Source organism: Leptinotarsa decemlineata, unplaced genomic scaffold (genome assembly GCF_025532065.1).
Source record: "Leptinotarsa decemlineata unplaced genomic scaffold, Ldec_3_MD MMD2_tig00078363_RagTag_RagTag, whole genome shotgun sequence".
Lineage (NCBI taxonomy): Eukaryota > Metazoa > Arthropoda > Insecta > Coleoptera > Chrysomelidae > Leptinotarsa > Leptinotarsa decemlineata.
This window is the reverse complement of record NW_027412728.1, coordinates 457,050-468,154: the sequence shown is the minus strand read 5'-3', so window position 1 is coordinate 468,154 and position 11,105 is coordinate 457,050. Positions and strand designations below refer to the sequence as shown.

The following is an 11,105-nucleotide window of genomic DNA, read 5'->3' as shown; positions in this document are numbered from 1 at the left end:
ATACAAATCGCTATATGAAGAGCATCTTGGTCAGCCCTACAATGCTGCCACATCGAAGGGCTGACCAGGAACGCGATCCATTTCAGTGTATCATTGGATTTCATCGTGAGGGTATCAAGTGTTTTTAAAATCCTGGCAAATCCAGTTTTTCAGAGGTAAACTATATGTTAGTTTACCGGAAAAAATATATTAGGAAAAGAAAAAGATGCCGTTACTATTGACTATTTATGTTTCATATAGTTTCTGTATTATGTATGATTGATTACTTGTTTATTTTGTGGTAATTCATGATCACTTTAATGAAATGAATAAAAACACTTTTGTCTAAGTATCACTAGTTGATTTTATGTATACGACCAGTTTCGGGTTTGACCCCGCATTATTAGGTTTTTTTTCAATACTTCAAATCAAATCAAAAATCTTTATTTCCGTAGACCTAGGGACGGCATGGAAAAAGTCACATTACTCAGTACAATTACAATGAGGTCACAATCATAAAACAACATAATTATATGATATATTACATAACATTCAGACCATAAAAGGGGTACAAAAATTAAAATTTAAAATTCCAAATCAGACTGAAAAAATTCATCAAGCGAATAAAATACCTTTTCACATAATACTTTCCGAACTATTTGTTTAGAGAGCTTTACACTAGTTATTTTTTAATGGATATTGGGAGCTTGTTGTACAGTTTTTTTGACATGATATGAGGTCCATTAGTCACCTTGGCTAACTTATGACTAGGAATTAAAATGTTATAGTTTTTTCTCAGGGTGAAGCCCGAAAGAAGACATGTATCATCTCTGTTCTAAAACTAGGAGCAATTTGATTTAACGTAGATTACGCAATTAAAAATATACATGCAAGTAACAGTTAATATATTCAACTTTGCAAATAGTGGTTTACAGGAATCGAGTTTTTTTTTAAAACAAATTGTTCTAAAATTTTTTTTCTGGAAAATTAATAAGACACTGATTCTATTGCAGTTGCCAAAACAAATAATACAGTAATTGAGGGCAGAGTAAATATATGCATAATAGTAACTTTTAAGAATTTCAATAGACACAAAATTACGCAGATTCCATATAACGAAACAATGTGTCGCTAATTTCTTCAGTATGAAATCAACATGATGATTCCAATTGAGTTGGGAATCAATAAAAACTCCTAAAAATTTTTTATAGTTTACCTGTTCAATATTTTTAATCTCAGACCTAACCAATACACTACAATCAGTTTCCTGAATTGTAAAGAAAATGGTGTTGGTTTTAAGATTATTTAGAATCAAGCCATTCTTAGAACAATAATTTTGCATGTTGAATACAGCATCATTTGCTCTTACTGACAATGTTTCACATTCCGAACCACTGACAGTAAAAGATGTGTCATCAGCAAATTGTATAGAGCACTGTGGATGATTAATTTTTGAAAGGTCATTAACAAATAAAATAAATAGTGTAGGCCCCAAAACACTACCTTGGGGCACACCTGTAACAACGTTTCGAAATTCAGAGAAAAATGACCCAGTCTGAAGCCTAACTTTAACAACCTGTGTACGACCAGTTGAATAGGTTTCAATCCATTTCAGACTTGGACCACGAACCCCCATGCCAAACAGTTCATCAAGAAGAAGACCATGATGACTGATATCAAACGCTCGTGTCAAGTCGAAAAGAACACTAAGTGATTTTTCATCGTTGTCGAAGTTTGATAATACATGATTATGTAGAGAAAGGATGGCATCCTGGGTTGACAAGCCCACTTGAAACCCATATTGGTTGTCAGATACGATATTGTATTTATTTAAAAAGGACACAAGTTTTGATATGATTCTTCAAATATTTTCGAAAATGGAGATAGTAAAGCAATACCTCTGTAGTTCGACATTACATGCTTATCGCTTTTTTTATAGACTGGGACGACCATTGCTTGCTTAAGTCGGGAAGGAAAAATACCTTCAGAGAAAGATAAATTGATTAGATAAATCAGAGGTTCCATTATTTTCAAAGCAGCCTTCATTAAAACATTGCCTGGCAATTCATCAACCCCACTGGAATTTTTCGAACATGCGAATTTAATTATTTCCACGAGTTCAGTTTCATCTATTGGGTAGAGGAAAAGACTCTCAGTTTTTACACAACGATTTTCAATGCCACCAGGTGCAGTATTTTTTACTAATGACTCCACTGAATCGACAAAATAACTACTAAATGCTTGAGATATACCGGGACCATCGTCAACAAGTACACCATCGCCAATGTCTTAGAGCACAATGTTTGAGAGCACAATTTTTTGTCTATGATTTTTTAAGAGTTGCTTATATTGACCCAATAAATGTACATTGGTTTGGCTCTTGTTCAAATTATAAATATCTCTGAGTAATATACCTTCTTCAACGATATCCTTAGTATTCCATGGTTTGTGTCTACTTGAATTTTGATTTTGTTCAATTTTTTGAAACTGTCTAGGAAAGGATATATCAAAAGCTTGAAGAAAAACATCATGAAAATGGGAAAATTTAGTATCGAAGTCAAATTCAGTGAAGTATAGAAAATTGCACTTTTCATCCGATAATAAATTTATGAAATGGAGGATATTATGATCATCAAAATTTCTCTTCAAAAAATAATGGTATATATCAGCGGCGACGAAATTTATAGGTAAGGTAATACTTGGTAATGGGGTCAAACCCGAAAACGGTCATATAAATAAAATCAAATATAGGTAATTAGACAAAAGTGTTTTTATTCATTTCATTAGAGTTTCAGTATTCCTACGAAATCTGCAATTGTTTGACACGCGTTAACTATTTTGGCGCGAAACTCTTTGAGAACCGTTACGATCTTTGCAATGGTCCTAATGCTATTTTGTTAATTGGCTTGCCAATATTTTGGTATACTTAGAGAATAATTAGAGAATATATAGGAATATGACGATTACAAATAAATATCATAGAATCTACTTAATTTTAAGTAATTCACTGTTTTCCAATTCCTAACTCAAATGAAATATTATTTTCCTGTGTTTTCATTTTTAGTTCGAATGGATGTTCCAAATTTGGTATATCGATTTGATGTGAATGTGTGTAGAAAGTAGCAAGTATTAGAATAAATATGATACTTCACGGAAGCTCATCAATTTTTTTTTTATCAAATAGACGTTACAGTTTGTTCAGTACTGTTGTATTAAATATTCATTATGCATGTATTTTTTCAAGCATTACGATATCCATTTATCACTAGTGAATAATGAAATCATTACAGAAAAGCAAGTAGGCAAGTTCGTTGAATATGTCAATTCCATCCACCCGTCAATAAAATTTACCACTGAGAGGAAGGTAAATAATTCATTGAATTACCTTGACTCAACCTTTACAAAAAATAACAATGAACATGAATTTGCAATTTTCCACAAACCATCTTACACGGACATTATCATACATAATTCCTCTACGCACTCTTACCAGCATAAAGTTGCTGCATTCAATAATATTCTTCATAGACTATTGAATAATTTCCAGAGAGAGCTGAGTTTGATCAAACAAATCAAACAAAAACTACAAAAGCAAGCCATGGACCATATCTACCCAAATTCAAGATGCGATAACGTCAGTTATGAGACATTGTCATTTTTGGCTGAACCAAGAAATAATATTTTTTTGAAGAAAGACTGCGTAAACTTAGCTCACAGAAATAGTAATAGTCCGAATAATAGTGTAAGTGCATTTATTAAAAACAATAAAGACAAAACTTCGGTATCGGATAGATCAGGAGTATATCAGCTGAGTTGTGGCTCTTGCCCAAAACTGTATAATGGCCAAACAGGGAGATTATTTTCCAAAGAATTAAAAGCTTAGATGTAATTTTGTGAATAGAAAGACCAATTTCACATTTGCAAACCACCTTTTAGCAGAAGTACATGAGTTCAGTCATGAATATGACATGTTATATTTAGAAGAGAAGAGTTTGAAATTCAATCTTCTAAAATGTCAAGCAATCAATAGATTCAAGAATTCGGGTAACTAACTGAATGATCAATTAGAATTGAATAACCGTTATTGAATATTTTTCAAATGTGGGGACTGGGACATAAGCTCAGGTCATTTAATCCATTACAAACTCAAGTACTTGAAATGTAGGTACTTTAAATTTTAAAATTAGGTATACCAAGCATTAAATTTGTAAAATATAGTAGATAAAGATACGCCCGAAGAAGCCATTGTATGGCGAAACACGTGTCGTGTTTTTATAAAACTGTTTAGTGGAACATTTTTGGCTGTGAGTTTTAGAAAGTATTTTGAAGTGTTTTGTGTGAGAAACTTTGCCAAAAATCCGACAGATATAATTCAACGCGACAAAAGTTGTTTTCTGTTAGGAACTTGACAATAGAAATAATTGTTGTATACGTTTTTGTGAGAGATTGTGTCAATTAATCTAAAAAGTCGTTCACTTATACTTCAAGGTCCTTCTTCACAGTAAATTAGAAATCAACCCTGAAAAATCATCGTTGAATTCCTGATAAAATCACTTATCCAATAGATGGCATATATGGGGTTATTTTGTTTGATATTTTGAAGAGGAGTGTGTACGCATCTTAGCGATACCTTATATTATTTCACAAAAATTAGGTGTTTTGGGAAATTTACATTACTGTCTTATTTATGGAGATATTGAACGTGGCTCCTTTTGAAAAAAAATCCCTATAAGCAATCAATTATTTATATTTTGAGCTGTTTTGGAATCATCCGTATCTCTGAATATAGGTTGGAAATGAGTCAAATCACTTTTCAGTATCGTCCTTCCATTTTTTATTTTTATCATTCATTTTTGGATCCATTTTCAACCCGTTTGATATCTTGATAGAGTTTTTCAACACACTGATCTCATTTCAGATCATCAGACACGCACAGTTTTGAAAACAATAAAACCTTCTCAAAAACAAACTTGGTCTAAGGAGCAAAACGAAATATAGTCAAAAAGTTTTTCGCTCCGAAAAAAAAAGAAGTGCTAGAATTGAATTGAGTTCTTGTTTGTATCTAAAATATAAGAAAAAGAAATATTCATCATTATTAAAAAATAGAAACTGGGCTGCAATCAAAGAATACGTTTACTGTTGTTATAGAAAGAAGAAATAATATTAATATTTTCCATTTGATATTTTTTTACCCATGTTGTAGTTTCATTTCATTAGAAATTATGTTATTTTTTCATACTACGTGTTTATTAGTTTACCGAACAATTTTTGTCAGCAGTTCTTAAATTGAAGAATAATACTCCATTCAAATAAATGTTTATTCAACCTGATCAAATTTTTTTTGTGCTGAAATATTCCAAGTCTTTTTTATTTTGATTGAAATGTCTGCTGCAGGTTATAATCGATGATGATATGACGTATTCATCGTCATGAACAGTCAACATAATAAAAAAACATTGGTTTAATCTCCACTTCATTATGTTCAACCTGAACAACATCATACCTCCAAAAACTGAAAGGGAGTTTTCGAAAAAACTATTGCTAAGAAAAAGAGAATTGAAACTTATTACTAATACCTGTTTCACAAATTATATCTTACCTTATGCTAGTCACTCAGAATTTCGTTTCGTCATAGAAAACATACTTAGTGCGATTTTTACCTAATTTTTGAACTAAATTATAATCGGAAATCCGTAGTGCTGCTGCGGATTTTTATATAGAATTTATTGAAACTGTAGACATTCTGGATATTCACTATTCATTTCTCAATAAATTCATTACCAGATCATTCATCACATTTTAGATTTTTCGTTTGTGAAAAAAATGTCATTTTTCATCTACTCATTTCTACTCAGTCACACTTCGATTATTTTTGTGCAGTCAGGTTTTCAAATCTACAATTTCAAAGTCAAATCCGAAGTTTCCTGCTTAATGTCTAAAATTGATTTACACAACGCGATTTCTGTTGAGGCGCCCATGCCAAATAATTAGAATTTGAAAATCTACATTTGAAAATACAAACAGGAAACGGTTTAAAATATGTCTGTCGCACCCCTACGAACGACAACCCTCAGAAGTATAAACTTGTACTAGCTATAGATTAACGAGGTCTTACATTTTAACGTGTGATTCCGAACACTATATTGATATTTTCAACTTATAACATATTCAAATTTTTGTATCTAAGATAGTGCAGAGGTTAAAATTGCTTCGACAAGCTAAATGGAATAACGCACTGTTAGTAATTATATTATTATTATCCTAACTAGAACGGAAACAGTACATTTCCGTACTCGACACCGTTATCCGAAAAAGCTGATTTCGGGTAAGTAGTCGAATGTGGGAAAGTATGAGTTCAGATCAAGCATTTTTCTACAAGTGAATATGTTACGAAGCTCTGATAAAACTTTCATATGCGAAACAATTCCTGATCTAAATTGCTTGTATAGATATAGGGTGATGCACGCACACGAACGCTTGTACAAAAAACATACAAAACAGGAACTTTTTCATAAAATTCTACATCTCTCAAAAAATTTTCCATTTCTATTATCAAATTTCTGCACCACGACAATCTAGTTAGAATCATGAAATGCAAGTGCAGCGTTGCCCGATTGTGGGCTGACCAACTTGCTATCCATTGAAAGTGTTCGTATAAACCTGGGCTCACAAAGACACTATTCACATCAGGTGTATACAATTACACAGCCACGCCTCCTGGCGAAGTTTTGTGAAAGTAGGTGGTGTATCAGCTATGTGTATATGGTGTAATGGTCGGCCCAACCGAAAATTTGCTAAACGTCATTTCACATGATAACATGTCCAAAAAACACTATATACAGTGGGAAACGTTGGTGAGCCCGAAACCGGGACGACCGACGTTTCCGAGGGCTGACCAGAGTTCACATCGTATATTCTACGGGCTGACAAATGACCGTTTACATATATATATATATATATATATATATATATATATATATATATATATATATATATATATATATATATATGCTAGATATATGCTAATGTATAGGGGCAACCCTGTGCATATATATTTCAATGATGTAACTAATTTTCAGTATTTCAATATTAAATTCTATAAAAAGGATTTGAGCTTTATATCTTCTATCAATTATCTGCGAGCGCTTTCGACAGTTGATAGTACTGTCATCTTCTAGGCACTCCTTAAAGTGAACTTGTCAACCTGACTGTGTATCTGTCAACAACCCAAAAGCACCAAAACTCAACGCACGGATAAAGATACATAAGGAAAATAAACCTATACGACCGGTTATCAATTTCACCAAAGCACCTTCATACAAAATTTCAAAAATCATAACCGACGAACTGAAAAACAAAATCAACAGGAACAACGACCACAGCATCAAAAATTCAATGGAACTCACAGACAGAATCTCTACGACAAATGTCAGCCCGAACACTAAACTGTTCTCTTTCGACATAAAAAACATATATTCCAACATACCAGTCAACGAAAGTATAAACATCATATCTGAGAAACTAAAACACCAAAACATAGACAAAACCTACATAAACCAAATGGAACACAGTCTGAATACAATACTTATTCAAAATTATTTCGAATCTGAAGGGAAAATTTATGAACAAATAGATGGACTAGCGATGGGATCCCCACTATCTAGCATTATATCCGAAATATACCTACAAACCATAGATGAGAAAATCTTAACAATAATAAAAACACATGATGAAAAAGGAGAATGGTTCAGATACGTTGACGATGGACTGTACATATCACAAAACGATGGAATAAGAATAGAACACATAAAAATGAAATTAACGAAATAAATCAGAAACTATGTTTCAGCATTGAGGAAGAACTCAACTCAAAACTTAACTACCTGTACATAACCATAGGATATAACCACAACAAAACACAATTTCAAATGGCAATATACAGGAAACCTACACAAACAAGCTCCACCATACCCGCAAGTTCAAACCATCCACCATCACACAAAATGGCTGCCTATAATGCATTCATATATAGAATGTTGAGGATACCACTCAGTAATGAAGCCCGAAACAAAGAACGGAAAGTCATATACCAAATAGCGAACGAAAACGGATACACCCAAAAGACAATAGATAAAACAGAATCAAACCAAAAAACTAACAAACATCTTCAAACCACTGAACATCAACATCACATACAAGCCGAACACGAAGATAACACAAAAAAATAAACAACTATGAAAAAGAAAAAGACAAAGATCAAAACAGGATATACAGTATACAATGCTCCGACTGCAACAAATTCTATATCGGCCAAACCAAGAAAAAACTAATCCAAAGGTACAATGAGTACAAAAAGGCATACATAAACCGAATGGTATATAAATCAAACCTCGCAACACACGCCATAAAAAACAAACATAATTTCCCCCCACCAGAGAACATAAAACTCATAAAACAAGTCAACAAGGGAAACCGCATGGACATTTGGGAAAACTTGAATATCCATAAATTTAACAGTCATAAATCACTTATCAAGGAACAAGTACAAATCAAAACACAACAAGACCTCACATTCAATATATTAAACAAAGCCATACACATTCCTAGAGAAGATGTAACACAAAGAAGAGTACCTGATGCAGTACAAATACAGGCAAATTCACCTAAAGTACCTGAAATACCTGAGTTGAGACGCTCCGACCGTATAAAGAGGCAGACGACAGGATGACAAGTCCAGTTTGAGTTTGAGTTTTTAATGTTGAGTATTTATAGCGTTAGTTTTGTCGGGACCGAAATTAACTCATTCATAATACTTGACAGCATTTTTTTTTATTTCCGTAGAATGTAATCGTCATTATCTTGTTGAAGATAGGAAAATATACTTAGATTTGGGAAATGATTATTATTTCATATAAAGATGTGTATGTGTGTAAGAGCGAGAGACGCGTGTGACGTAGTCGATGCAAAAATTTACGTGGCTTTGCGTATAGGATATTGAGAGATTCATTTGAATAATTTATCGTACAGAATTGTTTCATGTCCTGTTATCAGTAACCACACAAACATAAACACTCGATTCATCGATACAAAAGTATATGAAAACAACAAAAGTTATAAAACACACAGAGTCATCTATGAGTCACTAGCTGAACTATCTATTGGTTGAAGGAGGACACTGTGAAAGCACTCGCAGATAATTAAAAGAAGATATAAAGCTTCAAATCCTATTTGTAAAATTCAATATTGAAATATATATATATATATATATATATATATATATATATATATATATATATATATATATATATATATATATATATATATATATATATATATATATATATATATATATATATATATATATATATATATATATATATAGGGAAAACTACAAGATATTTCGATAATTATATCAAATGTGAACAAGAGCTAAAAAAGTACTTACAATGTCTTCGAGGTTGAGACGCCAATATTTTATAAATAAATTTCAATAATGAATAACATATAAATATAATGTGCATATCCATAAATAGTTTAAATGTAACATGAGTCCAATAATTTGAATTTTCATGGGGAGTCAGAGAAGGATTAAAATTTATAAATTTTTAAATAATTTTCATTGATTTTTGGTAAAATGGCTGGTTTGTATTTTCAACTAGTGTTTTTTTTTTAATTTGAGGATGCATAATGACAAGAATGACATGACATTTTAGAAAACTTTCTGTGCTTGCAAACCATAATGCCAATTTTCATCCTAACCAGGGTTTCCAATTGTGTTTTATCTGAATCATCTAAGTGAAATTTATTGTTTCGTTCTATCAATAGACAAGAATTTTCAAAGTTTCAAAAATTCAATAACGAGTCTGACATCCGACAACCTTCAAGGAAAAGTAATATCATGAAAATCAATTTCATCTATTCATCATATCATAAATATGAAAATATGGTTATCGAATATCTTTCGTAGAGGTGCATAGGACATGCTCCACTTCAGGTAAAAACACCATACCCTTGCCTCTCATGTGAACTTACGACTGTAGGTACGTGTGAGAGATACCCGACAGAAAACAACAACTAACTCAGCTAATGCCGCGCTGAAAGCTGAAGTGAAACCATCAGGCACCTGTGCAACGTCTTCCATTTGGAATATTCGCTGAAAGTAATTTTCTCCACAAACACATACTCCGAGATAGGAGTCGAAATGATATATATATATATATATATATATATATATATATATATATATATATATATATATATATATTATATCAATTAGTAAGCTAAATATTTATATGTTCCATGTCCAGAGTCCATTATCGAAAAGAAAAGACTAGCATGATGATCTATCCGAATCAATGTGAACTATATATAGAATCTTCAAAGAGGGACTTTCGAACTCTGAAACTAGTTCAGTGAACGATCAACCTACACCCGTTAGTTGACGAAACACAAGATCTGTCGATAAGATACCACTGTCTGTGAGCATGTGCAGGAGAATCCACGGCAGTCGATTTCAAGTCGCTCACAATAACTTGGCCTTCTGCAGAGCTCAGCTTGACGAATTGTGCGGCATGATTTGGGCCTGCACCCGTACAAAACTCAACTAAACCAGGAACTTGAGGTGAATGGCCACAGATAACGGAGTGTGTTCGCTGAAAAGGCTCTGAAATTTGGAACGATACCAATCCACATGAGATCCAAGAGCCTCCAATGCATCTCGATAAGGTCTATATTTGATGTGGATTTTGTGATGGCGGCGTCATCGATCCATATTTCTTTGAGAACGACGTTGGTCAGACCGTCAATGTCAATGGCGAGCACTATAAGTAAATGCTCACCAACTTCTTCCGGTGTGAATTGTCTTCCGTCTTCCAGAACGGAGCTCCGTGAATATTCTCCACGAGCGATTTGAGGGCATGGTCATCTCACGTGTAGGTGATGTGAACTGGTCACCTTGATCTTGCGATTTGACCCTATTAGAATTTTTATTGTGGAGTTTTCTCAAATCACAGGTGTATGCGAATAAGTCATCAACCGCTGCGGCCCTCAGAGCCAACATAACCCATGTCATCGAAGTAGATGAACAAGGCGGGAACGAGCTCACTTCAAGGCCGAGTGTCGCTGGT

At 33.0% G+C, this 11,105-nt stretch overlaps 1 long non-coding RNA gene across 1 annotated transcript; it reads left to right on the top strand.

Annotated features, from left to right (window-relative positions):
* Positions 1-471: 471 nt before the first annotated feature.
* LOC141487095 (uncharacterized) lies at positions 472-2,689 on the top strand. The gene is made up of 2 exons (XR_012468198.1): positions 472-1,865; positions 1,919-2,689. It is a non-coding gene; the product is annotated as an uncharacterized lncRNA (long non-coding RNA).
* Positions 2,690-11,105: the final 8,416 nt, after the last annotated feature.